At 49.8% G+C, this 27593-nt stretch overlaps 1 long non-coding RNA gene across 1 annotated transcript in view; it reads right to left on the bottom strand.

Annotated features, from left to right (window-relative positions):
• Positions 1-11857: 11857 nt before the first annotated feature.
• Positions 11858-27593, bottom strand: part of LOC141048202 (uncharacterized) — a 92739-nt gene continuing 77003 nt past the window's right edge. Inside the window, exon 4 of the long non-coding RNA XR_012219979.1 lies at positions 11858-12541. This is a non-coding gene — a long non-coding RNA (uncharacterized lncRNA). The remainder of the gene's footprint in view (positions 12542-27593) is intronic.

Below are 27593 nucleotides of genomic sequence, written 5' to 3' on the forward strand. Positions count from 1 at the left end.
ACGTCATACTATGTATAGAGGAGCTGTGGGGACATCATCCTGGGTATAGCGGAGCTGCTTTGACATCATACTCTATAAAAGAGATGTGGGCCCACCATACTGTGTATAGAGGAGCTGTACATTTGGGGACTCAGTGGACATTATTAAATGTTTAGTGGGCATTTAAGAAGCATTATTGCTATAGAGGCACACAGAGTATTGTGGCCGTCAAAGGGGCAAAATGTGAATTATGTTGTTAGGGCACTTACACAGGGCATTAATATTTTCTAGGGGCAATTTTATCATCTAGAGGAGGCATTATTACCATGTAAGGGGCACAGTGGTGGGCAATATTATATGGGGCACTAAGCAAAGCACTGTTATTGTGCCAAACAGCAGATGCGGTATAGGGACACATACAGCAGCTGTGGCTCAGTATTGGGGTATCAGCAGGATGAGGAGTTTGTGCAGGTTGGGAATAGATGTGGACGGCGCGGGTAATGAAAAGTTAAAAGTGTCTTTGTTGTAATTTCTGCAGACAACTAGTAGTTGTAAGAAGTTGTGTTGTTGGTCTGGGCCAAATGTAAAAGACTGGAAAAATGAATGAACGAATCAGAAAGAACTTTAAGCTGTAAGTCACCATACATAACTGTACAGTAATCAGGTGTATGCTCTAAAGGACTGCTTTCTACTATTATATGTCTCAATATGGCGGTAATATTAGTGCACCACCATAGTTATAATCAGGGTTAAGGCCTCTTTCACACTTCCGTTTTTGACAATCAGTCAAGATCCGCCGTTTTAGAAAAAAAAAAGGATCCGCCATTTTTCTTTGCGGATCTGTTTTTTTCCCCATTGACTTTCATTATTGGCGGATCTTGACGGATTACCGTCCGTTGCATCCGTTTTTGTGCGGATCCACCAAAATGTTGCTGTCCGTCAACATCCTCAAAGATTTCCAAACGGAGCTTGCAACGTTTTTTTGGCCGGCGGATCCTCCAGACACTGAGGAGCTAAGGCAAGGCACTTGGCCCTGGTATCTTCACCTTTAGGGAACCCAGGGAAGTGAGCTAGGGCGCCCCCGAGAGTTAGGGACAGGGAAGAAGCTCCTGATGCGGGACATTCGATAACAGAGTCATGACACATTGGTTGAAAAAAGGTAATCAACAACTATATTCCAAACCTCTCTATTAATCTTTAGCATAAACTGGGGAAAGGCTGCAGTCAGATAAAATTTCTATTCATTCTTCTGATGTCAATCAAACTGCCCTCATATACACTACATTATTGACAGATGTTAGCAAATTCACAATTATCCAAGGCGGAAGGCCAACATCAACACAAAACACATACAATTGTTATGCATTATGAGTAGAGTGCCTCAAAACCACTCTTGGCATTCTTAATGCCTCCATACACATAGGATTAAAGTTGATGACAATGAACAACTTCAACCAAAATGACTTGGTAAAAATATAAGAAAGAACGATTGTTTTAGACTGACTAATCATAGATAGTCATCGTTTAAAATTAAGTCGGCCGTGTTTGATTTTTTTCAGATGAAAATTGGACACAGGATCTTTTGTTCATCATTTCAATTCTTTCATTGCAAGAATATTCCCAGAAAAATAGTTCTTATGTCGCCCAGTGCCACATTGCATGTGTGGCCAGGATGAATGACTGTAACGGGCAACAGGGTTACCAACCGTGCAGAAATTACAGGGCAGTCCGTAAAAATATAAAGTCAACTTGGCAACCCTGACGGGCAATATGGACTAGAATGTGAAAGTCTATATTGACATTTCAATTGTTCACTAAAAGATCATTCAACTAGCACTATACTTTAATCCATTGTATATGGCATTTTTTTATGTGTTCTCTTGTTTGCTCCCTAAGTCGAAAAGCCTACAATCCATCCTATGAAATAACATTTCACCTTTCATGAAAAAAAGTATGCACCACCATCATGCTCAAGAACTGCCAACAATCTGGTGACTTTTAGATATCCCGCCTGTTATCCAACAGCCCGCCATAGGACATATAAGCGCTGTCACATATAGTAAAGGTTGGAATTGAAATCATCTTTTATTTTTTTTACTATCACCCAGTTTCTATGAAACATACAATTTAAAATTAAAAAAATACATATGTGCATATTAAAATTCTAAGTGTAGTTATGTCACTTGAGATGTTACTCGGTTGACTTTCGGGACTTGCTTTTGCCTCTGGAGCATCATGTTTGAGAGTAGAGTTGAGCGAAACGGGTCGAAAAAATTCAAAAGTCGCCGACTTTTGACAAAGTCGGGTTTCATGAAACGAAACCCGACCCTAGGATGAGGTCGGCCACGAGGTCGGCGACTTACGCGCCAAAGTCGCGTTTCAAAAGTTTGTTTTGCGCTCTTTTTCAGCCAATCAGGATCCACGGACACTGTGGGCAACGTGATGACATAGGCACGGGTCACCACCATCTTTCAGAAGGGCATGCAAGTGATTGGCTTGCTTTGGTGGGCGTCACAGGGGGTATAAAAGGGCGTGCACGCCGACCGCCATCTTACTTCTGCCGATCTCAGTATAGGGAGAGGTTGCTGCTGATTCTGTAGGGAGAGCGTTAGGCAGGGAAGAAGACCAAAAAACTGCTTCTGCTGCTAGCGATTTGGCCTGCACAACACACCAGTCACTGTGTGTGCAGTGCAAGGGGAGGCTATATAGTGGTGTATCAGTGGTGTTGGTTGTTGGGCTGCCTTCTAAGGCTTCCTGACAGGCTGGCATTGCTGTTTACCCACTACTCCGCAAACTGCTTTTTTAAAAGCAATCCAATCTCCCTTATCCTCTAGTCACTTTGGTCACAGCTGTGCCATCGAGCCTGTCACATAGCGCTCAGATATTCATTGGGCCTCAAACTGCTTTTTTAAAAGCAATCCCAATTTTTTTTTTTTGTCGTGCTGAGAAGAAAAAAAAACTGCTTCTGCTGCTGATAGCAATTTGGCCTGCACAACACACCAGTCACTGTGTGCAGTGCAAGGGGAGGCTATATAGTGGTGTATCAGTGGTGTTGGTTGTTGGGCTGCCTTTTAACTTTTAAGGCTTCCTGACAGGCTGGCATTGCTGTTTACCCACTGCTCCGCAAACTGCTTTTTTAAAAGCAATCCAATCTCCCTTATCCTCTAGTCACTTAGGTCACAGCTGTGCCATCGAGCTTGTCACATAGCGCTCAGATATTCATTGGGCCTCACACAATCCAAAAGTGTCCAGTGTCCAAAAGTGTGTGCAGAGATTCAAACTCTCACTTATCCTCTAGTCACTTAGGTCACAGCTGTGCCATCGAGCTTGTCACATAGCGCTCAGATATTCATTGGGCCTCACACAATCCAAAAGTGTCCAGTGTCCAAAAGTGTGTGCAGAGATTCAAACTCTCACTTATCCTCTAGTCACTTAGGTCACAGCTGTGCCATCGAGCTTGTCACATAGCGCTCAGATATTCATTGGGCCTCACACAATCCAAAAGTGTCCAGTGTCCAAAAGTGTGTGCAGAGATTCAAACTCTCACTTATCCTCTAGTCACTTAGGTCACAGCTGTGCCATCGAGCTTGTCACATAGCGCTCAGATATTCATTGGGCCTCACACAATCCAAAAGTGTCCAGTGTCCAAAAGTGTGTGCAGAGATTCAAACTCTCACTTATCCTCTAGTCACTTAGGTCACAGCTGTGCCATCGAGCTTGTCACATAGCACTCAGATATTCATTGGGCCTCACACAATCCAAAAGTGTCCAGTGTCCAAAAGTGTGTGCAGAGATTCAAAATGTCACTTATTCTCTAGTCACTTAGGTCACAGCTGTGCCATCGAGCCTGTCACATAGCGCTCAGATATCAGTGGGCCTCACACAATCCAAAAGTGTCCAGTGTCCAAAAGTGAGTGCAGAAATTCAAAATCTCCCCTGTCCTATAGACACCTTGTTTTACATACTATATAGTTTGTTGGATTTTGTCTACATTTCTACCAAAAATGAGGAAGGCTGGTGGAAGAGGCCGTGGAATTGGGTGGGGGTTGGCAGCTGGTAATGATGGTGTTGGTGGTGGATCTGATGGTAGTGGCAAGAGCAAAATAGGACCGAATGCAGGAGGTGTTGAGCCTGCGTCATCGTCTGGCTACATAAGGCCTCGAACGCTTAGTTTTCTAGGAGTTTGCAAACCGCTTTTAAAGCCAGAGCATCAGGAACAAGTTTTGTCTTACATTGCTGACTCAGCCTCCAGCTCTATCGCCTCCTCTTCTTCAGTTGTAAAAAGTAAAAGCACTGAGTCGTCATTGGAGGCTCATGTTCATGAACCACACCTTTCCTTGTGTCCTTCACCCCAACCAAGATTGAAGGATGACGCAGGCCATACTACTGATTACTCCATGGAGCTGTTTTCACATACCATGCCTGGATTATCAAGTGAAATGGTGAATTACCCAGGCCAAGATGAATCTGACATGGAGTGCACTGATGCACAGCCGCTGATGGATGATTCTGCTGGTACATTCACTCAGAGCACTACATTGTCCTCGCAGTGTACAGAGCCAGATTCTGACCCTGATGAGACTCAGGTGCCCCTTCCCGCACACTATACCACCATACACGGTGACACAGAGGAAGGTGCACATGACATAGAAGAGGAGGTGATGGATGACCCAGTTGTTGACCCAGATTGGCATCCATTGGGGGAAGAGGGTGCTGCTTCCAATAGCTCAGATGAGGAGCATCCACAGCAGACATCGACATCGCAACAGCTGTTATCTGGCAGGCCCAGAGCACTCCAAAGACAGGTTCCAAACATCAAAAGAGTTGCTGGACAGCTTGTCCAGAGGGTCAAAAGATCACAGCGTGCTAGGCCGCAAAATGTCTGCCAAAGTAGGAAGAGTGCAGTGTGGCACTTTTTTGAACAAAATCCTCATGATCAGGCCAAGGTTATCTGTAAGAAGTGCGCAAAGACCTTTAGCCGAGGGAAAAATCTGAAAAATTTGAATACCAGTTGCATGCTTAGACATTTAACCAGCATGCACTTGCAAGCGTGGACACAACACCAAACCTCAAGTGCCACATGTGCAACTGATCACAACGAAGGTAGTCAGCAACGCTACATTGTTTCCCCCACTGTAAGCCCATCGGTTAGCACAGCAGCAAATGTTGAGGTGTCGTTGCAAGGCCACAGCAGTCAGGGAATCCCACTGTTATATCAACGAAAGACTGATTCTAGGCCATCAGAAAGAACACCAACTCCATCACCATCATCAACCCTCTCTCAGTCCGCCCTGTCCACCGCTACTTCCACCATATGCAGCTCTCAAGTCCAGCTCACCCTCCCAGACACTATGAGTAGGTCAAGAAAGTACTCAGTCTCTCATCCGCGTACACTGGGTTTGAACGCCCACATTGCCAAACTAATCTCGTTTGAGATGATGCCCTTTCGGTTGGTGGAAAGCACAGCTATCCGCGAACTCATGGCCTATGCAGTACCACGCTATGACCTACCCAGTCGCCACTTCTTCTCTCGCAAAGCCATCCCAGCCCTCCACCATCATGTGACAGACCGCATTGTCCATGCACTCAAGCAGTCAGTGAGCGGAAAGGTGCACCTCACAACTGATGCATGGTCCAGTCGGCATGGCCAGGGCCGTTACGTGTCCATCACTGCGCACTGGGTTAATGTGGTGGATGCAGGGTCCACAGGGGACAGCGGTGGTGGGACAGTGCTGCCTAGCCCACGGTATAGGAAACAGTTGGCTGTAGGCGTTCGACCCTCCTCCTCCTCCACCTCCTCCAGAAGCGAAAGCTCGTCCACAGAGCGCAGTCGTACGAGCACTCCATCTGCAGCTGCCACTGTTGCACACGATGTGTCCCCCTATCGAGCAGCTAGTGGAAAGCGTCAGCAGGCTGTGTTGCAGATGATGTGTTTGGGCGACAGACACACCGCCGAGGTGCTGGCCGAGTACTTGAAGCGACAAACTGAGTCATGGCTGGGCAGTGTACATCTTGAGGCAGGCAAGGTAGTTAGTGATAACGGCCATAATTTTGTGGCAGCCATAGCCCTTTCAAAACTCAGCCACATACCTTGCTTGGCTCACACCTTGAACCTGGTGGTGCAGTGCTTCCTCAAAAATTATCCGGAGTTAACAGCCCTGCTCCAGAAGGTGCGAAGACTGTGCGCGCACATCCGCCGGTCGCCTGTACACTCCGTTCGTATGCAGAAGCTGCAGCGATTGCTCCACCTTCCCAACCACCGCCTCATTATCGACATTGCAACAAGGTGGAACTCCACCCTGCACATGGTGGAGCGGCTGTGCGAGCAGAGGCAGGCCATAATGCATTTGTGGGAGGATACACGGCCAGGCACTTTGAGAGCAGACATGGAGTTGACAGGTGTGCAGTGGTCGAAGCTGAAAGACCTTTGTAAAGTCCTTCAGTGTTTTGAGGAATGCACACGGCTGGTAAGCGCAGACGACGCCATCCTAAGCATGAGCATCCCACTTATGCGTCTGCTCATGCAAACTTTGACGCACCTTAAGGAGCAGGCGTCTGCAGCCAATGTTGATGAGGAGGAAGAGGAGGAGGGAATCCTTGATGACATTCAGCCATTGTCTGCTCAGGGACCTCTCCTGGACGAGGTGGAGGAAGAAGAGGAGGAGGAGGAGGATAATGGGGATGATTACTTAGGGGAGGAGGATGCATCTCGTGGGGCAAGTGAAAATGTTGGCGTGGCAAGGTCTGGTACAGGGTTTGTGCGTGACTGGAGGGATGTGGATTTGCCAGAAAGTGCTCCTCCACCCAGCACTCGCAGTGCATCATTGACACCGGGAACATTGGCCCACATGTCAGATTATGCCTTGCAGATCCTAAAAAGGGACCCCCGCATTGCCAAAATGATGAACGATGACGACTACTGGTTGGCCAGCATCCTGGATCCACGCTATAAAGGCAAATTACAAAACATCATGCCACAGGAGAACCTTGACTTAATATTGGCTAATAAACAAGCAACTCTGGTAAATCGGTTGCTTGAGGCATTCCCAGCACACAGCAGCGGTGATGGTTCTCACACGAGCCGTACGAGCCGGGGGCAGCTTGGCAGAGGTGTTCGTGGTGCACACAGCAGAAGTGGCGTTGGAGACAGGGGTTTCATGACAATGTTGTGGACTGATTTTTCAAATACCGCTCACACAACTGGTAATACTGCATCGATGGAAAGTGACAGGAGACAGCAGTTGTCAACTATGGTAACAAACTACTTTTCCTCCCATATCGATGTTCTCCCACACAGGTCATTCCCCTTTGACTATTGGGCCGCTAAACTGGACACCTGGCCTGAATTGGCACAATATGCCTTACAGGAGCTCGCTTGCCCAGCTGCAAGTGTGCTATCGGAAAGAGTCTTCAGTGCAGCTGGATCAATCCTGACAGAAAAAAGGACCCGTCTGTCAACCCAAAATGTGGATGATCTAACCTTCATTAAAATGAACCACGCATGGGTTTCCAAGGATTTTGTCCCACCTTCCCCTGATGACACATAGGGTGACAGAAAAATGGCTTGCTTTGGTCCACCTCTTCCTGGTACTTCACCTATTTCGCCTTTTGCATCAGCTGAATGTCCAACATCAACATATGCCACTTTCTAAAACTCCCTAACTGTGCTGCCTCCCCCCCCATGGCCGGGGTCACCACCTACCGCACGACACCATGCGAGTGCCGTTGCCCTGGACAGGTGGGTAGGCCGACTCTTGGGCGCGGGCACTGGCACAGAGTCCCTCATAGTGCAATCAAGTGTCTCTGACGGTGGTGGTGCACACCCGCCGTCAGACACACCGCTGTACTATGAGGGGCCCAGTGCCAGTACCGACGCCCACGAGTGGGCCCCCCTTGCTTGGGCAGGGCCCCAGCATTTGCAATCTTTACCTCTCCCTGCTCCTCCGCTGTGTAATCTGGGCCGTCAAATCCATACTGTGCCTGACACCGTCTGAGCCTGCCTCCTGAGACATATATTTTGAATGTGTACGCTATCCATACATGTTATCCAGGGATACGGTACCCTTTCTAACCTTTGTGCAATCACGTGCAATCCATACTGGGCCTAACACCGTCTGAGCCTGCCTCATGCTGCATAGACATATATTTTGAATGTGTACGCTATCCATACATGTTATCCAGGGATACGGTACCCTTTCTAACCTTTGTGCAATCACGTGCAATCCATACTGGGCCTAACACCGTCTGAGCATGCCTCATGCTGTATAGACATATATTTTGAATGTGTACGCTATCCATACATGTTATCCAGGGATACGGTACCCTTCCTAACCTTTGTGCAATCACGTGCAATCCATACTGGGCCTAACACCGTCTGAGCCTGCCTCCTGAGACATATATTTTGAATGTGTACGCTATCCATACATGTTATCCAGGGATACGGTACCCTTTCTAACCTTTGTGCAATCACGTGCAATCCATACTGGGCCTAACACCGTCTGAGCCTGCCTCCTGAGACATATATTTTGAATGTGTACGCTATCCATACATGTTATCCAGGGATACGGTACCCTTTCTAACCTTTGTGCAATCACGTGCAATCCATACTGGGCCTAACACCGTCTGAGCCTGCCTCCTGAGACATATATTTTGAATGTGTACGCTATCCATACTTGTTATCCAGGGATACGGTACCCTTTCTAACCTTTGTGCAATCACGTGCGATCCATACTTTGCCTAACACCGTCTGAGCCTGCCTCCTGAGACATATATTTTGAATGTGTACGCTATCCATACATGTTATCCAGGGATACGGTACCCTTTCTAACCTTTGTGCAATCACGTGCAATCCATACTGGGCCTAACACCGTCTGAGCCTGCCTCATGCTGTATAGACATATATTTTGAATGTGTACGCTACCCATACATGTTATCCAGGGATACGGTACCCTTTCTAACCTTTGTGCAATCACGTGCAATCCATACTGGGCCTAACACCATCTGAGCCTGCCTCATGCTGTATAGACATATATCTTGAATGTGTACGCTATCCATACATGTTATCCGGGGATACGGTACCCTTTCTAACCTTTGTGCAATCACGTGCAATCCATACTGGGCCTAACACCGTCTGAGCCTGCCTCCTGAGACATATATTTTGAATGTGTACGCTATCCATACATGTTATCCAGGGATACGGTACCCTTTCTAACCTTTGTGCAATCACGTGCAATCCATACTGGGCCTAACACCGTCTGAGCCTGCCTCATGCTGTATAGACATATATTTTGAATGTGTACGCTATCCATACATGTTATCCAGGGATACGGTACCCTTTCTAACCTTTGTGCAATCACGTGCAATCCATACTGGGCCTAACACCGTCTGAGCCTGCCTCATGCTGTATAGACATATATTTTGAATGTGTACGCTATCCATACATGTTATCCGGGGATACGGTACCCTTTCTAACCTTTGTGCAATCACGTGCAATCCATATTGGGCCTAACACCGTCTGAGCCTGCCTCATGCTGTATAGACATATATTTTGAATGTGTACGCTATCCATACATGTTATCCGGGGATACGGTACCCTTTCTAAACTTTGTGCAATCACGTGCAATCCATACTGGGCCTAACACCGTCTGAGCCTGCCTCCTGAGACATATATTTTGAATGTGTACGCTATCCATACATGTTATCTGGGGATAAGGTACCCTTTCTCACCTTTGTGCAATCACGTGTAATCCATACTGGGCGTGAGAACGGCTGGCGAGCTGTTAAGCAAGCTACAGCACCTGTCCAGACAAGTACAGGGATTCCCTAGCGAGGAGACTTATTTGATTGTTTTCAATGTTGGGACAGCAATTTTTGGGGAGCACTATACTCTGGAGAATGATAGATGGGGCCCACCATACACTGGAACATTCCAAAGGTGGACATCAGACACTGGAGCAGCATTTACAGGGCCCATTATACACTAGAGCATTAGAAATGGGGCCCATTATGTTTGGAGCATTATTTGGGCCCATAAGACAGTGGAGCTTCATCCATGGGGACCAACATATACTGTAGCATTATGTGGAGCTCATCATATACTGTTTCAAACATTATATGGGACCAATGATTCTGTATGGAGAAATAGATGGGCCTCGTCATGAGATGTAAAAAGTGAGGTATTTTTCATTGTACTATACCGCTATTTCTCTGCCGTATCGGAGCATGATGAGTTGTGGTATGTGTTAAAGGGGCGCTCTTTCGCCCAGGGCACATGAAAACCTGGAGCCAGCCCTCCCCCCCCCCCACAGTTTGTAGCCAAATAACCCCCATTTTTCAGTGCGTAACTTGTATTATGAAGTTAATTAAGGTTGACAAGCTTAAGAAAGAAGAATTGATGCTTTTGGCATTCAAATGGGCACTGTAGGTGTGTTTCCTGTCCTCCTCTCACTGCCGACTTTTATTCCCCATTGACTTACATTGGGTTTCGTGTTTCGGGACGACCCCGACTTTTCCCTATAATCGGACGATCTTGCTCGACCCGACTTTTGGAAAAGTCGGGTTTCACGAAACAAAACGCGACCCTAAAAAACCAAAAGTCGCTCAACTCTATTTGAGAGGTCAACAGTAGTAAGCCCGAATACTTGAGCTCCACGTTGCTTTGTAAAAAATTATTTCAGAATAAGCTGATGTGTGTACATGAGGAATAAAACCATTTCTGGCCATTATATGACTCGTGTCCTGCATTTTTCACCAATTTTCGATCTCGTTTTCTTTTGTCTCTCTAAGTTAGTAAGTGAAGATACAGTAAGCAGATAAGCAGCTATAATAGCTTCCATACATAGCACAATAACATATAAGACACCCCTACTCTCCTGTCTCCTTGTAGCACATGTTAAGACGAAGCAACATCATCATAGAATAAGTTATACAGCAGTACTGATCAGTGTAGCTGTGAATCTAGGTCTTGGAGTGAAGAAAAATATTAGATAACTGCAAAACAATCTGGCTATGTCTGTGGCTTGCTCTGCTCCATCTCCTCTCTTCTTCATACATGTGTGGTAATAGCAGGTACGCAGGATGCAGTGACGAGACTCGAGACAGATATGACTTTAAACGTTAACTTTTATAGATAAATGCCGTTAGGGCTATTGTTACGCAACCAACAGAATAACAGTAGTTGTCCTCGCAGGGAGCCAAAACACATAAACAAGGATTGGGAGAACACGACTAATTCAGCAAAGAGCGGTCACTATATGGCTGCGTAATGGCCGACTATGGGTCCTTAGTCACTATGTATCACTTATCCATCCTGACGTCCCTCGGCATTTGGTTCCACGGGGTGTCTGCGTCGCAGCCACTGGGCCCAGCCGCTGAGGATCTGGCGTAGTCTTCGGGCATTCCGACGCCCAGGAGAAGCAGGGGCACAACAGGCCCGCGGAGAGTTCTTTGGCGGGATGTCCCCCGGCGGAGGCAGCGGGATACCGCCTGGGAGTGGGAGAGTGGAGGCCGCAACTCCATGACAGGGACTGGCAGCGGCAGTGATAAGTGGCGGTTGAAAGGCCACAGGCGCAGTCTGAGTGAGGCGGCGTCAGCTGTGAGTAGGCCACAGCCAAGAGCTGGAGTGAGGCAGCAGTCTTCTTTTGTCGGTAAGCTCGGCGCCATCTCCCTGCGGCCCACCGAGAGTCTCCCTCCTGTCGCAGTCCTCCTGTCTGGTAGCTGCTCGTGGCTCTCAATCTCTGGCCCTCCCCAAGTCTCCACCTCCTTCTCCCTCATTCTGGTGACTCACCCAGTCTGGCCCTCTCCGCCCCTCTTCTCTGGACTCCTCCCCTAACTGCCCTGTCAGTCTTAGCAGTCTATCCCCTAGTTCTGCTCCCTGGAAACAGATACCCCAGGAACCTAGAAGATGGGCCCCTCGGTTCCGGCCTGGGCACTCGGCGGAAGCCTCCCCTCCTACACATGTTAAAAGGTAGCTGTAAACTGATCCCTCAGTGAGCTGGCAGTCAGTCTTGTTTTGACCAACAATGATTATACTTGTTTTCAGCATGAATAATGAGTTAATGAGAAGGGGTAGGAGAAGAAGTGGCTCAAAAATGGAGAAAGAAGCAGATTTCTCTGACAAGATATATTACAAAGTTCATTATATTTACTTGTTCTTGTAACGAATGGAAACAGAGGCACAGGCGGTGAAGTTCACATTCATTGTTTATTGCAATGTTTGTGGAATCTTGGGACTACGGTCCACGGGCTACGAAGGGGGGCGTGACTAAGTGAACCCCAGACACCCGTAGTAAGTCCCCTCGAACAGGGTCAGAATGGAATGTCTGGAGATCACCGGTGCTACCTCCAGTTAGACCCCAGACACGTGTCAGCTGTCCCAGCGGGACAAATGGATTAAAAAGTTCAAAAGGTATGATGGTGCTGACCGGCGGGATCAAGGTGAACGGGTATAAGCTGACACTGGCATTGTCCAGAGGTTCGGATGTCTGAGTAGCGGAACGGGACAGAACTGGGGTAGACATCACGGACTTCGTCTTGGACAGCTGGGTAATAGGTAACTGACAGTCTGTGGAGACAAACAGTGTAAGCGGAGCACGTGGCAGAATACTGCAGAAACACAATCTCAACAACAGTGGAACCGGAAGTTAGCAACAGAAGATACTTGATGCTCTGGCGCTCTCACTATGGTGGAGGGGCCAGAAATAGTAATGAGTGCCACACCATTGGTCAGAGGCATTTTTGAAAAATGCGAGTTGTCTCTTTAAGAGACCAGGAGTACGCAAGCGACCTAAGCACTCTCCCCAAGGACCTGCTGACAGCGCGCCAGGAAGGAGGAGGGAAGGAATAGGAGCTGCGGCAGGACCCCGCTGAGGGAAGGGGCCGGGGTTGGGTGCAGCAGGGCCGGGATCGGAACCGGACTTAACAGTACTATTGATTTATGTAACGTTTAGTGAAATGACATTGACCATTTAATGTTTGGCCATGTAGTCTATGTAGTTTTTCTTTTTAGCTGAACTCAACTTGCTCTGAAAGTTCACATCCCTCATCAGTGCTCTAACTTGGAGCCCAACACATATTCCTTCTTTGATCTTGGTGTCACTGATTCTTGGAAACTTGCTCTTCAGATGCAGAAATATGTTGGCATTTTGATCCAGCGCTTCAACAACATTTTTCCTCAGTCCTAGTTTGATGTGCAGCAACAGCAAGTAAACTTTTATAAAGACCAACCAAAAGTGTAACTATGAGTACATGAAACTTTGCCGGAATGAATAATTGGCATTTTGGCCACTCTTTCCTGATGAATGTTTTCTTTTCTGACCCTACTGTCCCATTCAAGCAGGAAAGAGCAAAACTTACCTTAAGTCTTATCAAACATATAGCACAAGTGAACTTCGTATTGAGTAATAACAGAATCGTCATACAAAATCTAGGCATGATAGAGCAAAGTCGATTTGGTATTCAGCAGCAAAACTATGTATACAGCACATACTGTCACGCCTTGCTCACCTGGGGGCGGGACCTCGGTCCCGACGTCATCTCTTCCGGAGCTGCGGTCACTCCGGGGGTCCCGTAGGGTGCGCACGCGCAGCTCTCGTCCCCGGGCCTCCTCCTACATGTCACGTTTGCACTTGCGCGCTCCTGTCAGTGCTGTATAGGGCTCGGTCCTCTCTATGGTAATGGAGGACCTGACCCAGAACCTGTAGTGGTCATGTGCTTTCTGGCTAGGTCCTGACCCAGAACCAGTAGTAGTCATGTGCTATATCAGACGACCTCCCCCTAGGGGAGGTGCCTGATTATTGTTGTGCTTCCTGGCTTGGTCTGCCTTGTCCCTGCCTGGCTGGGCGCTGTACTCAGGTCCTCTGCCTTGCACTCTGTTGTGCCTCTCGGCACACGCTCTGAATCTGCGCTCTGCTTTGTACTTGGTTGTGCCTCCTGGCACACGCTCTGACCCTGTGTTCTGTCTCGTACTCGGTTGTGCCTCCTGGCACATGCTCTGACACTGTACTCTGTCTCATACTCGGTTGTGCCTCCTGGCACACGCTCTTACCCTGTACTCTGTCTTATACTCAGTCGTGCCTCCTAGGCACACACTCTGATTCCATGCTCTGTCTTATACTCAGTTGTGCCTCCGGGCACACACTCTGATCCTGTACTCAGTCTCTTCCTCTGTTACACCTCCTGGCACACCTGCTGCCTGACTCAGTGCTCTGACGTGCTCCTTGCACGCTTCCTGCTTCACTCACACCCGGACGAACAAAGTCTCTGTATACCACGTGTTCCCGTGTCCACACTTTACACGTTCCTGCAGACACTCTCACCCACTCGTGTCTCCTGTGAGCCGGCCGCCTGGTTCCAGCAGTCGTGGTGCCTCACCCCCTGGGGCTTGCCCCTGACACTCCCTGTATAGGGGGTGGTCTTCACTAGGTCAGCTCGCCCTGGGAGGGTTGGTGTCACGACCCAGAGGGTCCACTCCAGGAGTCGTCATAGTATAATCAGGCCATGGACCCCGCTGGTGCCACCACCTCCATCCAAAAGGAACTGGTGTTCCTACGGGAGAGTCAGACCAGGATTATGGTCCTTTTGAAATCCATGGAGTCTCGTTTGTCGGCCATACAATCTGTTTCTGCCCAGTCCTCGGTCCTGCACCCGATGCCGCACCTCGGCAAGCCACCCCCATATAGCGGGGACCCTAAGTTTTGTCGAGGATTTCTGAACCAATGCCGGTTACATTTTGAGCTTTTGCCGCAGCACTATCCCACTGAGCGCGCCCAAATTGCCTTTATTGTTTCACACTTAGAGGGGGAGGCATTAGCATGGGTGAACCCCCTCTGGGAGCGCAATGACCCACTCGTCTCTCGGCTTTCCACCTTTTTGGACACCTTCCGCAAGGTGTTCGACGAGCCGGGTCGGCTGGCCTCTATCACCGAGTCCCTCTTTAACCTCCATCAGGGTACGCTACCGGTAGGACAGTATGCCATCCGTTTTTGTACCTTGGCCTCCGAACTCGGTTGGAACAACGAGGCTCTCGTAGGGATCTTTTGGCGTGGCCTGTCCAGTCGGATCAAAGACGTACTGGCAGGTCGGGATACTCCCACCTCTTTAGAGGATCTGATCTCACTGGCGACACGCATCGACCTGCGGTTTCAGGAACGTGCCCGTGAATTAGCCAGAGAGAGGAGCTCCTCTCACCTCCTCCATTCCTGCTCCAAGAAGCCGGGAAACTTCTCCGCCTAGGGTTGATAGGAGAGGCCTCCCTAGGTGTACGTGATTCCTCTCCCCCCCTGCTCGTGTCCATATTATTGAATCTCGGTGCCAAGCGTTATTCTGAGGAGGCTTTCCTGGATTCTGGCGCGGAGGGGAATTTTATCACACTCGAGGCGGTTAAAAAATACCGGATTCCTGTCAGATCCCTGGAGACTCCTCGGTCGATTGTTTTGGTCAATGGTACGTCCGTGCTGGAGTCCGTTACCCAGGCCACCGAAGAGATTGAGCTGCAGATTGGAGCCCTGCACCTGGAGAAGATCTCCTTCCTCGTCTTGTCCACCATGTCTCACGCACTTCTTCTAGGCCTCCCTTGGCTACGGACTCATGAACCAACCCTGGACTGGCGGTCGGGCGAGATACTCCGGTGGGGACCGTTCTGTCAGGAGAAGTGCCTGTTGCCCGTCCGTCTGATGAACTCTGCCGGTCCATCCCCGGCACCTACAGGTCTGCCGTCGGCTTACTGGTCCTTAGCAGATGTCTTCGACAAGAAGGAGGCCGAGACTCTGCCCCCCCATCGGCCATATGACTGTCCGATTGACCTCATTCCTGGTTCTACGCCACCCAGGGGTAGGATATACCCACTATCCCCTGCTGAGACCCAAGCTATGTCTGACTATATCCAGGAGAACCTTGCTAGAGGTTTCATCCGTAAGTCCTCCTCGCCTGCGAGAGCGGGATTTTTCTTTGTAAAAAAGAAGGACGGCTCCCTCCGTCCTTGCATAGACTACCGAGGCCTGAACAATATCACGGTCAAGAACAAGTACCCATTGCCATTGATCCCGGAGCTCTTTGACCGACTTAGAGGAGCTCGAATTTTCACCAAACTGGATCTTCGTGGGGCCTACAACTTGATCCGCATTCGTTCCGGGGATGAGTGGAAGACCGCCTTTAACACCAGAGACGGTCACTACGAGTACTTGGTCATGCCCTTCGGCCTCTGCAATGCCCCAGCGGTTTTCCAGGAGTTCGTGAATGACGTCTTCCGGGATATGCTGTACTCCTGCGTGGTAGTCTATCTGGATGACATCCTCGTTTTTTCTCCAGACCTCTCCGCCCACAGAAAGAACATGCGTCAAGTCCTCCAGCGCCTGAGGGAGAACCGCCTTTATGCCAAGCTCGAGAAATGTGCCTTCGAGCAAACGTCCCTGCCATTCTTGGGGTACATTATCTCAGAATCAGGTCTATGCATGGATCCGGCAAAAGTGTCCGCCGTCCTCGATTGGCCACGGCCCCATGGGGTGAAGGCAATCCAACGCTTCCTTGGTTTTGCGAACTACTACTGACAGTTCGTTCCTCATTTTTCCTCGTTGGTTCGCCCCATCTCGTCCCTTATCTGCAAGGGAGCTAACCCAAAGGCTTGGCCCTCTGAGGCTGAAGAGGCCTTCCAGTCGTTGAAACAAGCCTTCGCCGCTGCTCCGGCGCTTCACCGACCTGTGGTTAGTAGACCTTTCACTCTCGAGGTAGACGCATCCTCTACTGGGGCTGGCGCAGTCCTTCTGCAGAAATCCTCTTCTGGACGTTTTGTCACCTGTGGCTTCTTTTCTAAAGTATTTTCCTCCACTGAGCAGAACTACTCCATTGGCGACAAAGAGCTATTGGCCATTAAGTTGGCCTTGGAGGAGTGGAGGTACTTACTGGAGGGTGCCATACATCCATTCAAGATCTTCACAGACCATAAGAACCTGGCGTACATCCAGTCCGCACAGAGGCTCAATCCTCGGCAAGCCAGGTGGTCCCTATTCTTCGCCCGCTTTGACTTTGAGCTACATTTTCGGCCCGGCGATAAGAACGTTAGAGCGGATGCGTTGTCAAGATCATTCCTGTCATCTGATGCAGAGGAAGAACCCTCTCATATCATTGATTTATCCAAAGTAATTACTGTGGCTCCTGTCAAGTTAACCACGTTACCTCCGGGAAGAACCTTTGTGGCTGAGAATAACCGAAAACGAGTGCTAAATTGGGGACATTCGTCCAAGATCGCCGGCCACGTTGGTGTCAAAAAGACTTTGGACTTAATCTCTCGCCATTATTGGTGGCCTTCACTCTCCCAGGATATTAAAGACTTTGTATCATCTTGCCCGTCCTGTGCCCAGAACAAGATACCCAGACAACCACCCTCCGGTCTTCTGTTCCCGCTTCCCATTCCGTCGGCTCCATGGCAGCACATAGCCATGGATTTCATTACTGATCTGCCTTGTTCTTCCGGTTGTACTGTGGTCTTGGTGGTTGTAGACCGATTTTCAAAGATGGCTCACTTCATTCCTCTACCCGGACTACCCTCTGCTCCTGACTTGGCGAAGATCTTCATTTCCCATATCTTCAGGATTCACGGCTTCCCCCAGCACATCGTGTCGGATAGAGGGGTCCAATTCACCTCCCGGTTCTGGAGAGCTCTATGCGGACTCATGAAAGTGTCATTGGATTTCTCTTCCGCCTATCACCCCCAAACCAATGGGCAGGTGGAACGTACCAACCAGATCCTTACATCCTATCTCCGGCATTTTTCTAATGCTCATCAGAATGACTGGGTCGGTCTACTTCCTTGGGCTGAGTTCGCCTACAATAATCACTCCAGTGAATCATCTACCAAGTCTCCTTTCTTCATCGTCTTTGGACAGCATCTCAATGTGCCTCTACCGGTACTTCCTGTCTCGGGGGTACCTGCTGCCGATTCTCAGTCTGTGGAGTTCTCCAGGGTATGGCAGGAGACCAAAACCGCTCTCGAGAAAGCACGGGACAGAATGAAATTACACGCTGACAAGAGGCGCCTGGACGTTCCTCCATTTCTCCCTGGTGACAAGGTGTGGCTCTCCACCAAATACGTCCGCCTTAAGGTACCATCTTACAAACTGGGTCCCCGTTACATTGGTCCTTTTGAGGTCCTCAGGCGGATTAATGATGTTGCTTACAAATTGAAGCTGCCTCCTTCACTCCGTATTCCCAATTCCTTCCATGTGTCTCTCCTAAAACCTGTGGTTCTTAACCGATTTCATCCTTCTCCAGGCCGCACACCCCAGCCTGTTGGCTTGGGGGATGAGTTTGAGGTGAATGACATTTTGGCCATGAAGAAGGTAAGAGGGAGAACCATGTTCATGGTCGATTGGAAGGGTTTTGGCCCCGAGGAGAGGTCATGGGAACCCAGGGAGAATATCCACGCACCCCTGATTTTGTCTAAGTTCCTCTCCAGTTTTAGAAAGAGGGGGCGTAAAGGGGGGGTACTGTCACGCCGTGCTCACCTGGGGGCGGGACCTCGGTCCCGACGTCATCTCTTCCGGAGCTGCGGTCACTCCGGGGGTCCCGTAGGGTGCGCACGCGCAGCTCTCGTCCCCGGGCCTCCTCCTACATGTCACGTTTGCGCGGTCCTGTCAGTGCTGTATAGGGCTCGGTCCTCTCTATGGTAATGGAGGACCTGACCCGGAACCTGTAGTGGTCATGTGCTTTCTGGCTAGGTCCTGACCCAGAACCAGTAGTAGTCATGTGCTATATCAGACGACCTCCCCCTAGGGGAGGTGCCTGATTATTGTTGTGCTTCCTGGCTTGGTCTGCCTTGTCCCTGCCTGGCTGTGCGCTGTACTCAGGTCCTCTGCCTTGCACTATGTTGTGCCTCTCGGCACACGCTCTGAATCTGCGCTCTGCTTTGTACTTGGTTGTGCCTCCTGGCACACGCTCTGACCCTGTGTTCTGTCTCGTACTCGGTTGTGCCTCCTGGCACATGCTCTGACACTGTACTCTGTCTCATACTCGGTTGTGCCTCCTGGCACACGCTCTTACCCTGTACTCTGTCTTATACTCAGTCGTGCCTCCTAGGCACACACTCTGATTCCGTGCTCTGTCTTATACTCAGTTGTGCCTCCGGGCACACACTCTGATCCTGTACTCAGTCTCTTCCTCTGTTACACCTCCTGGCACACCTGCTGCCTGACTCAGTGCTCTGACGTGCTCCTTGCACGCTTCCTGCTTCACTCACACCCGGACGAACGAAGTCTCTGTATACCACGTGTTCCCGTGTCCACACTTTACACGTTCCTGCAGACACTCTCACCCACTCGTGTCTCCTGTGAGCCGGCCGCCTGGTTCCAGCAGTCGTGGTGCCTCACCCCCTGGGGCTTGCCCCTGACACTCCCTGTATAGGGGGTGGTCTTCACTAGGTCAGCTCGCCCTGGGAGGGTTGGTGTCACGACCCAGAGGGTCCACTCCAGGAGTCGTCATACATACTAATGTTTATGTGACAAAAACTGTTCTATTTTTGTGGTGTCATTGACAAATTGGATAGAAATCATCCAACCATGACAATTCGGCAACACCAGTTGACCGTGTGATGTGTATGGGGGCTTTCCAGCTCTCCCCCCAACAGATTATGTCAATTCTGTAATAAGTCGTTGACAATGCAGTCTGGCATTGACTTTATCCTCTGTCTCCATTAAAAACATAGGAATACTTGGCTACACGAGGGCTTATGGGTATGGGGGAGCCGGGAGAGTTAGCTGTCTGCCAAAAGAAAATTCAGCCAACAGATATCTCATGTGTAAACTTAAGGGACAGCGGTATTGATGGTATTATTCTGCAGCCATCACTAGTGGAAGCGTCCTGAAGACAAATTAGAAAAACAGCAGGCACCTGAAATTTTAACATTTTGGGGAATTTGCTACTAATATTACTAAAAAGTCATCAGATGCGTAAGGCTAGTTTCACACTAGCGTTTATGAGCGCAGCGACGGCCTGCGCACGGCCGCCGCTAAGCCCCGCCCCTGCTGCTCCCCCGACGGTAGCTCCGCCCACCGGCGCATGACGCTGCATGCGCCCTGCGTCCCCTATCTTTATCACAGGGGGCGCAGGCCGTGCGCAGTATGCGTTTGGCGGCGCATGTGTCCTTTTGACGGTGCGCCGACCTGCGCCAAACGCAACCTGCTGCAGTTTGGTTGCGTCGGTGCACCGTCAAAAAGGCGCATGCGCCGCCAAACGCATACTGCGCACGGCCTGCGCCCCCTGTGATAAAGATAGGGGACGCAGGGCGCATGCAGCGTCATGCACCGGTGGGCGGAGCTACCGGCCGGGGCGCGGCAGGGGGCGGGGCTTAGTGGCGGCCGTGCGCAGGCCGTCGCTGCGCTCATAAACGCTAGTGTGAAACTAGCCTAAGACTTGCAGGTGATCTAAGGGTAAAAAAATGTTTAACCCTCTCTGAATTTTGTCTACTATTCTTTGTCATGGTAAAGCCATTTTGGCAACACTAGGCAGTTTGCATTCTCTTTGTGGAAAATATGGCAAGCTAGTACACCACAAAAGTGAATAAGGGATGCTATTCTGTTGTCATGTCACTACATGAAATATTTGGACAGTTGCTCTGGGCGGACAGGGATACAGAGCATCCATTCACTTAACGTAAACTGAAAGATTCTTTATGTTTGACCTGCTCAGAAGATTGTGGAGGGCAGGAACATCTACGTTCTTCAGCCTTAGGATTTTGTTTCTGAAAACTCCTAAAACTTTCTTAATAGGCCCAGAGTAATTCAAAAGTAAAAATAAAACATTCATCTACCAGGCAGGTGATTTTTACTGCCAATTATTAAGGATCATTGTCAAGATATTGATAGGATAGGGGATAACTTACTGATTGCCATGGGTCTGACCACTGGGTCCTCCATTGATCTCAATATCGGATCTTTGGAAACCAGGGCTCTAAGCCTAATCTTGAATGAAGCTGAGGTGCACATGAGTGACATTCACTCTGTTAATTTTCTATGGAACAGGAGAAAGTCAAGTGCTACACTGCCAAGATTCCTCTTGTCCGGACTGGTGTAAGATGTGGCACTGCCTCTTTAAAGGCCCTGTCTAGGGAAATGATTACGTCTAAGAAAATTTCACCTCTCACAACAGTCAGAGGTGTATATTTTTTCATTCATTAATGATGCAGAAACTGTGCATTAGTGAGATTTCAGCCGGCCAGACTCCTGATGTTGCAGAAGGTGGAAGAGTCAGTCAGGGAGAGGAAAGTAATTCCCATTGTACTTCTATGCTAATTTGTATATGGGACAGCATTGTGGCTCAGTGGTTAGCAGGGGTTGCTTTGCAGCGCTGAGGTCCTATGTACAAAATCCACCAGGAACAACATCTATATGTTCTCGCCATGTTTACACGGGATTCTTCAGGGTGCTCTGGTATACTCCTGTAAGGAGGAAGGCCAGGCTGCGGGTACCTGTACCGAGCCAGGTCCAGAACCGTTGACGCTGCTTCCATTGTTGCCTGGGAGAAGGAATGAGGAGCTGGACCAACCTCATGATCCGGGTAGGAGGAGCAGCTTAAAAAGAAAAGCACACGCAGCTGCAGGCAGTTTGGCGTGAATCAGCAGCAGCGAGCAGCCGCCTCCAGCTGGACCGCTGTGGAGAGAAGTGCCTGCCAGAGACAGGGGTGCAGGGCACTCAGTGACTGTGAGTACCGCGCAGATTACCAGATAGACTCTTGTAGCCTTCCTTGCCACTTGGCTTCTGGCCCATTTACATTTGACTCTGGAAGTGCCGCGGCCTTGTTTGCTTCGGCCGTATGTGCTTATGGACTAGGGGCTCAGCGGAAGGAACCGGAGACCAACCACTGCTGCCAGAAGACGGACCGTTGTTTAAAGGACCCTATCTGAGGACATTTCCCTCGCCGCTGCCGGTCCTACAACCCTCCCTTGGTGTAGTCGGCAGGATGCAGTCCACAAGCATAGAGGTGACAGACCAAGCGGCCATAGTGGCCCCAAGGGCCAGCTTACCGCTGGGGGCCATGCTCAGCAATCTTCCAAAGTTTACACAGAGCAATTCACTGCTATGGGACTGGTCCAAGCAGTGAATTGCGGATGCGCTTGTTTAGCCGCTTCAAAGGGGAGGGAGAGTCTGTGACCCAATACATGAGCGCATTGCAGGAGATCCACGTCGTGATCGCTAAGCGGGATGATGTGGGTGTGGGGCCCCCTGATGTAATTCTGAGGGACCAACTAGTGGCAGGCCTCAGGGATGCGCTGCTTAAACAAGCCCTGCAGGAGCACTTGCGAGTCAATTCGCATATGTCTTTTCTAGAAGTTGGGGCAGAAGCACTTGCGTGCGAGCAAGAGCAGGGGATGGCAGCCTCGACGGGGAAGGTCCGGAGCGGGGAGGTACCCGTTCCACTTGCAGCTGAACCTGATTGGGTTGGAGAAATCTGGAAAGAAATCCAGGACATGCGAGAAGAGTGGTCTGCCTTGAGAAGAACCCCCTTGGAGGTGCTGAACTCTTCCGAGGCAGAACTAACCCCGAGCCCCGTCCGGAAAGTGGAAAGTGGAAAGTGGGGCAATCACGAGCATGGAAACCTCTGATATGATTTAGATGTGGGAACACTGGACGAGGATGCTCAAGACGAGATATGCCACTGACCCGTCGGCCATTAAACAAGTGGGCTAGAACTGACACCACCAGAGGCCATTCAGTTAGTGGTGAAACAAGGAGATCCCTGGACTGTAGCCATCACCATGTCCTCAGAGCCTTTGTCCAGTATCTTGAGAGAAGGGCGCGGGATCATGGAATGGATGCGGGCTGAACTGACGGGACTCTAATTGCACCAGGTGTAACAAGTGGAAACTATGCTGGGGCGTTACCAAGATGTCTTTGCCCATCATGAAGATGATTTTGGTGCACCACAACCATAACTCACGAGATCCCCACAGGAAATGCCGCACCGGCTTGGGAGCGCTATCGACAGATCCGGCCGCAAATGTACCAGGAGGTGAAAGAAATGTTGGCACACATGCTGTAGAGTGGGGTCATACAGGAGAGTCAGAGCCCGTGTGCAGCCCCTATCATTCTAGTATGGAATAAGGAGCCTGCATTTTTGTGTTGACAACCAGCGTCTAAATAACTGCACAGTTCGGGACTCTTATCCCCTACCGAAAATTGAGGAGTCGTTATCTGCCCTGGCAAAAGCTAAGTACTTCTCGTCATTTGATCTGGCCAGTGGATATTGGCAAGTGCCCATGGCTGAGCAAGACCAGCCAAAGACAGCGTTCATACTGCCTATGGGGTTATTCGAATTCAACCAGATGCCCTTCGTTCTTACCAACGTGCCTGGAACCTTTCAGCGGCTGATGGAACGGTGTTTGGGAGACCTGAACTTTGAAGCTACCCTCATTTATCTGGATGACATCTTTGTCTGTGCAGCCACTTTTGAGGAACATCTCCGGCGGCTGGAGCAGGTGTTGAGTCTGCTGCAGAAGCACGGCCTCAAAGTGAAGCCTAAGAAGTGCCACCTTTTCTACAAGCAAATTGAATACCTCGGACATGTTGTATCTGCTGAGGGAATAAGACCTGCATGTCGAAGATAGCAGCAATACAGGATTGGCCCACTCCGAAAACAGTGAAAGACGTGTAGGCCTTTCTGGGGCTTACAGGGTACTATCAACAGTTTGTGAAAGACTTCACTTGCATTGTCAATCCACTGCTGGAATTATTGAAAGAAGTGTCGTGTAGTGCGAAGAATCGGAACATCAAGTGGGGGAATAGCCAGGAAGAAGCCTTTCGAGCCCTGAAATGTCCGTGACTGAAGCACCCAAACTGGCCTATGCAGACTTCTTTCAACCTTTCATCCTTCACACCGATGGAAGGCTCCAGGGATTAGGGGCTGTATTGTCCCTGGTACTGGACGGAAAGGAACAAGTGATTGCCTACGCGAGCCGATCTCACCATGACTCAGAACGAAACCCAGACAACTATAGTTCCTTTAAGCTGGAGTTACTGGTGTTAGTATGGGCGATGACTGAGAAGTTTGCCGAGTATCTGTCGGGATCCGAAGTCTTTGTACGCACTGACAACAATCCTCTATCCCACCTAGAAAATGCGAAACTGGGGGCCTTTGAGCAAAGATGGTTGGCCTGTATGGCAAACTATCAATACAAAATCGCATACAGAAAAGGAGCTGATAAAGCACATGCCGAGGCCCTGTCCGGAATGACTCATGAGTGACCTGGCCAGGACCGAGATGAAGAGTTGGAGGCAGAAGAGATCCCTGGGTTTCAGAACTTCGCCAGGACATTGGCAACGACGCTGGAACAGGTCGTAGAGGCGTCGGGAAAGCACCTGTTGTGACGACCTCAAGATGACTGGGTGTGGCTACAGAAGGAAGACAGGGAACTCGCTCATTTCAGACAATGAGTGGTCCTAAAACAATTTCCCAGCCAGAGTGAGTGAAATGCCTTGTCCTTGGGGATGCTGCAGTTTCTCCGACAATGGGGGAGGCTTCAACTGGAAAACAGTTTGCTGTATCGGAAGATTCAGTTGGTAGTAGAATTGGGTGTCACCAGGCAAATGGTGCTCCCCAAAAAAGTGATCAATGAGATGGATATGAAAGCTCATGTAAGAGTGGCTCACTTCAGTCCGGAGGAGACATTTCAGTGGTGGCAGAAGCTGGTCTATCATCCCCAGTTGAAGATTGCACTGGAAGAGGCCTATCGTCAATGTCAAAGCTGTGAATTGGCTAAACCCCCAGAACAGAGAGCTTCTACGCAGACCATTGTGACCTCCACTCCTGTGATGAAGGAGCAGCCGCCATCTTAGATATAGGGCCACATGTCTGAGCTTGGCATCCATTTTGGTCTAAGTTGAGGAATTACAGGCAGTTAATGGCTAACGTACCCCCAGGTGCTGTGTACTTATTAAATACAAGAAGGATTTAGTGTTCCAATGCTAGTAGCCAGGGCCATTGGTGTGATAATGAGGATAGGCCCAAAACAGAGCTTCAAAGCTCAGGTACGGAGCCGTGCCTGCAGGGGGCCAGAAAAAAGCCTAGGGCTTCAATTAGAATGTACCTGCTAGCAGACGCAGGAATATACGTCCTTTGTGTGTCCCAGACGCTTTGGCTCCATCCTAGGAGCATGGATTATTAGCCCACCCTCTGACACAGGGGGAGGAACCTAGCGTGTTTAAGGATTGGCAGCACCTGGCAGACATTCATTCCTTCACACAGAAGATCTAGACGATGACGATCTAAGAAGGACCTGGGGACAGACCTGCCGAGGGGAGCAGCGGCCCATGCTTTGGGGGTCTGTCAGGCAACTAAGATTCTTGTACTTGTGGACTGCAGAGCTCCCCAGCACCCACATGACCCTACAATCTGGTAAATTGACCTCCAGCTTAATATCTTAAGTCTTGTACCCTTATTGTTATATCTTTTCTCTGACTGTAAATTTACTGTATATTTCTGTAATTATCTAGTGCGCCCTTAAGGCAATTAAACTATAAACTTAATCTTGGGCTGATGCTTTTACTCTGATCACGAATCTTAGATCCCCCAGCGGGTAAGAGGACCTCCTCCCCGGCGACCATTTGCTCTAGGTGCAGTTCCCTTACTGACCTGAGAGACAAAGGGGGCGCGGGAGAGCTGTGCCTGAGTAGTTACGTGACGATGGTGACGTGGGAGGAACGGGTCCATGTGTGTTCCTCCACAACTCCCTTGGAACTGCTAATGATCGACTGCTTGACCGTGGGTCCTGCTCATCTCAGATATGAACATTGTATTGTGATGACCGATCATTTCACTAAGTTCGCTGTGGTGACTGACCGAGGATCAAATGGCTGAGTCAGCTGCACAGGCCATCTGTCGAAATTTCTTCCAGGTGTATGGATGCCCGAAAAGGATCCATTCTGATCGACGCACCTGCTTTCAGGGTCGAGTGATGGAGGAGCTTCACTGCCTGTATCGGATTGAAAAGTCCAGGACGACACCTTACCATCCACAGGGGAATGAAGCCTGTGAACGTTTCAACCGGACATTGATTCAGATGTTGAGAACATTGGAGGAAGACAGAAATGTCTGTTGGCCCATGTATGTAGCTGAGTTGGTCTAGGTGTACAACAACCAAGTGCACAGTACAACTGGATACACGCCATATATCCTGCTGTTTGGACGAAAAGGGCAGGACATGACCAAGCTGGAGTTGGACCCAAAGGAGGACTACCCACGGACGGGGGTTCCACCTGGGTCCATGAACATCGACATTGCTTGCTGACTGTCATCGACTAGTACAGACCAGGTTTCGGGAAGTTGAGCACCATGAGACGATGCCCCTGCGAGGGACAGCTCTCAAGACTGGGGACCAAGTATTGGTCCAAGACAAGCGACCTCGAGGCAAGTTAGAGCATCGGTGGGAACAAACTCCGTACCGGGTGAAATGCCAAATTGGAACTGATGGACCCGTCTATGAAGTCCAGACTGAGGGAAAAGAAGGGGCCCCTACCTGAGTAGTCCACCGAAGCATGTTACGTCCTTGCCTGTCACGAGATCCCAAAAGAGAAGGAAGAACGCCAAGTGTTCCCGAAGTGTCCACTCCACCGACCTTCGATTGTGATGAAGAAGAACCTGCCTTACCCTCTGATGTGGACGGTCCACTACCCACTGGCACAGGGGGAGTGCGAGAACCTGAAACTCCTGATATAGCTGCTCCACCAAACCCGGACGTGTCCCCGTCCTCAACTGCCCAACCTGACTCGATTACCCAACCTGAGTTACGCCGCACAGGACGAACGACAGCTGGAATACCTCCCAACCATTATGAAAAAGACCAATTTATTTGGCAGCAGATCATTCAAGAGATGAAGGAGTGTCAATGCCTGCTGCAAGAACTCTAGTCCGTGGAATGGTAAGCTAAAGGAGAGGGGAGTGTAAGAAGGAAGACCAGGCTGCGGGTACCTGTACCGAGCCAGGTCTGGAACCCTTGAGGCTGCCTCCCTTGTTGCCTGGGAGAAGGAATGAGTAGCCAGACCAACCTCATGACCCCGGTAGGAGGGGCAGCTTAAAAAGAAAAGCACGCGCAGCCAGTTTGGCACGAACCAGCAGCGCGCAGCCAGGTGAGAAGCGTGTTCCGTCTTCTGAGTACCGAAGCTGCGACAGGCTGCGTTGGTTGGTCCCCGCCGCCTCCAGCAGGACCGGCGCAGAGAGAAGTGCCGTGCGCTCTGTAGCTGCCAGAGACAGGGGTGCCGTGCACTCAGTGACTGTGAGTACTGCGCATGTGCAGAGGAGAGAAGGCCGAGTACCAGATAGACTCTTGTGGCCTTCCCTGCCACTTGTTTCCGGTCCATTTAAGTTTGACTCTGGGAGTGTCGTGGCCTTGTTTAGTTTGGCCGCACGTGCTTATGGACTAGGGGCTCAGCGGAAGGTACCGGAGACTGACCACTGCCGCCAGAAGACGGACCATCATTTAAAGGACCCGATCTGAGGACATCTCCCTCGCCGCTGCCGGTTCTACAACCCTCCCTGTGGGATCATCTGCTGCAGAGGAGCATACAGGACACGATACGTTCCTTCATTGAACAGCTATTGTTTTACATTTGTTATACCTATTATCCCCCCTTCAA

The sequence above is a fragment of the Dendrobates tinctorius genome, unplaced genomic scaffold (assembly GCF_039654945.1).
Source record: "Dendrobates tinctorius isolate UK_male_01 unplaced genomic scaffold, ASM3965494v1 ptg000133l, whole genome shotgun sequence".
Lineage (NCBI taxonomy): Eukaryota > Metazoa > Chordata > Amphibia > Anura > Dendrobatidae > Dendrobates > Dendrobates tinctorius.